At 38.7% G+C, this 3,982-nt stretch overlaps 1 protein-coding gene across 4 annotated transcripts in view; it reads left to right on the top strand.

Annotated features, from left to right (window-relative positions):
- Positions 1-1,197: 1,197 nt before the first annotated feature.
- fat1a (FAT atypical cadherin 1a) overlaps positions 1,198-3,982 on the top strand; it is a 106,268-nt gene continuing 103,483 nt past the window's right edge. For 3 of the 4 annotated variants that reach the window (XM_015027378.1, XM_015027374.1, XM_015027360.1), the window contains exon 1: positions 3,394-3,535. The gene's annotated coding sequence lies outside the window, so the exon portion shown is untranslated. Of the gene's footprint in view, positions 1,490-3,393; positions 3,536-3,982 lie in introns of those variants that run through there. The other variant, XM_015027367.1, reaches the window with a different exon arrangement.

The following is a 3,982-nucleotide window of genomic DNA, read 5'->3' as shown; positions in this document are numbered from 1 at the left end:
TTAGCTTTTAGAATACTTATAGTTTTTGGCCCATTTGTACTTTTGACTTGATGATTTTGGTCCATATGAGAAAAAGTTTGGACATCTCTGATCTAGATGAACCATGACCATGTGTGGGGTTCCACAAGGCTCTATCCTCATGACACTTTTATTCATTTGTTCAAATTCATTTGTTAAGGAGAGGAAGGGTTAAATCAGAATCTCCTCTATTTTAATGCAGGATGAGCAGAATTTTTGCTGTTTTTGGTGGAATAAATGCATGCTTAGAGATTAGTACTAAACCAAAATTTATGAACATAAAGTCAACAGAACATAAATTAAACTTTTAACAAAGAATGGGTGAAGTCTTTAACTAAATCTGACTATGTTTTGAATCAATTTTTGTGGTGCTTTTTATGTAACAGCTAAAATAGACAAGAAATGTAAGAGAAAAAAGCGAGATGGAGATAGAAATAGAGAGAGAGACAGAGAGAGACAGAGAGAGACAGAGAGAGAGGGAGAGAGGACAAGAACCCATTTAAGGAAATTGGTTTGTTTAATTTAAGTGAAGTTGTGACGTTTTAGGCATTTAGTAATTTTCAGAGGAGTTAAATTTGGTAAGCGGTCTGCATTAAGGTTTAAAAGAAAATACGTTTTTGTACTGATTTAGTGTTGAATATTTAAAATAAGTAGGCTTTTCTCACTTGCTGATTTTATGATTACTTTGCTAAAAATAATTCTGGTACCAGATTTGCACGAGACCAATTAATTAGATTTTACAGTGTATGGCCATCTTTAAGTCATTGCCAAAATAACACACACACACACGCACACACACACACGCACACACACACACCCACCCACACACACACACACACACGTTTTTTCCATAAAATTGAGATTTTTGTTGAGGTGTCTGAAATTCTGAAAAGTGTGGAATGTGGTGTACTTTGTGTTGGTCTTTCACATGAAATTCCATATAAACAAACAAACAAACAAAACATGCTGTCGTTATCTGGCATGAATTATTTTTTTTTACAAGAAACTGCACATGCATGAAGACTTTTACAAGCTTCAGCAGAATCTGCGCAGCCACGAATTTTAATGACTCCATTAGGTTTTAAACTATCAGCATGAAATGATCAGATAAGCAGAAAACAGCGCAAAACATCCTGATATCACCGATGCTGTTATCTTCTCTCGGTCCCTCATCCTGCTGAAGGGAGAGCAGCTACACCGCAATCTTTCCTATTCTCGTCTGCCTCTGAGCGCCTGGACGGATCGCGATATTTCCTAAATCACCTGAAGGTAGCAACAGCATGCCACCCCACCTGTGCCATTCTGCTGGAGAGACGCGGAGTGAACCACATCTCCTACTGTACAGCAGTACTATGCAGGATCTGTGTGAGCGGATCGAATCTGAAGGACTGAGGAGGAACGGAGCTTCCTGCTGAACAGGAGGAGTCCGTCATGTGAGACAACCAGGATTTATGGGAGGTAAACTTTAGAGGTGGGTAAAAATGTATCCTGTTGTGATCTTTCGCAATGATTTTTTTAAATTTATTTTTTAAACTATACTTTTTAAAAACTTTCGACTCAGCAGCATCTTTAACAGCGCGTTTCTGGGCTTTAATCCGCTCGCCACGAAACGCGCACGCGGGCACGTACACTTTTAGACGCATGGCACGCGCGCACACAGAACACTTCATCATCAGCGGATGTTGACAGGTCGTCAAGGAAGCCGCGAGCAGCACAGGCTTTTCCTTCAAGGGGGGCATCAGCTGGATCTCCGCGGTCCGGACCAGAGCAGGGACACAGCGCCATCCGCCGCACAGCAGCTCCGGCCAGAAGAGGGAGATCCAGAACAGTCCGGGTGACTGACCCGAGAGGAGGGGGGTCTGCGTCTTCGAGCAGCGATAAAGGCACGGCATCACTGCAGGACGCGTTTTTTTCTGGATATGAGAAAAAAAAAAGAAAAAAAAAAGAAGAAAACAAACACAAAAAGTACAGCACGTCATACAGCTGGGCTTCCGTAGATAGGCAAGTTTTTTTTAGCAATTGGAATAATGGGGCAGCTGAATTTGACTGTATTGTTTTATTAATAGGATCAAATTGCACTGTATGTGATTAAATCTGGATAGATAGATAGATAGATAGATAGATAGATAGATAGATAGATAGATAGATAGATAGATAGATAGATAGATAGACAGATAGATAGATAGATAGATAGATAGATAGATAGATAGATAGATAGATAGATAGATAGATATTTTTTTCTAAAGCAGCAACAACAGGCAAATATCTAAACATGTTTTTAAAACCACAATATATAAAATATGATCACATTTGCCACACTTAATAAGTATCACTTGAAATCAATAACTTATGTTGATCACCTTCTACTCCTGTATGGATTATTGTACAGAGTTATTGAGAATGGGAGAAATTATTTTCTGAGGGGAATGAATTGGAAATTCTTTGGAGTAAAGTAGATTCTACAAAATACTTGTTTTAATTTGGCAATATACAAAAAAAGCTGAGTGGAATTAATATGGAAACCTTTAATCTCAAAAATGTAAAACATATGTGCCACCTGGTAATCCTCCTTTGGGAAGACTGGCTGTGCTTTCTTTATAAACTTTGACTTTTCATCAAATTAAGCTAAAAAGAAATGTAATTAAAATAGATTATGTTCTTATTGCCTGGAAGACATGCACAAAGTAAGCTGAATTGAGGTTACGGAGGGATATCTTTTGTTTTAGCAGCATAACAAGGTCACACAAACAATATAGAGTAAAATGGGGTTCTTTTATTAGGGATGTTAATTTCCAGTGGAAATTCAAGGATTTTCAAGATTATTCCTATTTATACATTGGACATTAATCTGACTTTCACTAACTTCAAAATGTGCATGATATTGGCCATTAACAGATAACAGATTAACAGATGGTGAGAGATTAATCTTTTAAGGCATTTAGTGAATATGAAAGAAAACTACTTTTTGGAGCCAAACAAGGGAAAATTGGCCAATTCCAATCTTTGACTGTTGGTGGGTGCATTTATAGCTGAATAGTATGAAGTCAATGATGACATAGAAAGGGTTGGTTGTCAGTTGGTTAGCCTAACTAATTCAGTTATCACAAATTGGCTTTTTTTTAAAGATGGAAAACAACACCTTCTCCAAGTATTTTTTCAAAATAGCTCATAATAAATGCACATTTAAATGTATTACAAATATGCAGTAATTGACAGGTTTAGCAATTGACAAAATATGATAACTGAGCAGGGACAGCCCGGCGCCCGGGTCCGGCGGAGCGCCTTGCTGCTGCCAGCCTGGTAAGTAGATCCGGACGTGCGCAGCGCGGAGAGATATTGGTTCAAGTGGAAGAGAGAAAGGACGAGTTAGTGAGCGTGGAAAAAACAGAGCCTTTCCGACTGGTGGCAGAAGGAGTAACGGAGAGGAGAGAAGTCCACGTATTACCATGCGGAGATTTGGACTTCAGAAACTTCATGTCAAACCTCCGAATCTTCGAGACTATTAATAATAAGAGAGGTACGTTGTTTCCTATCGTAACGGGCTTCTCCTAATTGGCCGCTTTCGCATCTTTTTAAGGTGGGAGAAAAGTTGACGCTATTGTGAAAACCAACCGCTGCTGCGTGCCTTCTCCACAGAAGTTTGCTTTGAACAAAACAAACTATTTATTTCCAACTTCGAGATTACAAACGCACATATTGTCACTCTGAGGAAGGTTTATGCGCTGTTTGCTCCTGTGCTGTAGCTTTTTAAAAAAAGCAAATCTCTGCCCAGCGCTCGGCTGCCATCGTTCCAAGGAGTGAATGGGGAGAGTTGGGGGATGGGGTTAGAAATGAAAGACTTTCCAGGCACCTAACTCATTATCTTCAACTGCTAACTTTTGTTTCTTAAAAAAAAAAAAAAAAAAAAAAAACGAATTTAAACCTGTTCCTCAAATAAATACATACACATCTCTTATTTATAAAC

The sequence above is a fragment of the Poecilia latipinna genome, unplaced genomic scaffold (genome assembly GCF_001443285.1).
Source record: "Poecilia latipinna isolate Pla-1442-1.1 unplaced genomic scaffold, P_latipinna-1.0 Scaffold101, whole genome shotgun sequence".
NCBI classification, from domain to species: domain Eukaryota; kingdom Metazoa; phylum Chordata; class Actinopteri; order Cyprinodontiformes; family Poeciliidae; genus Poecilia; species Poecilia latipinna.
This window is presented reverse-complemented; position numbering and strand designations above follow the sequence as displayed.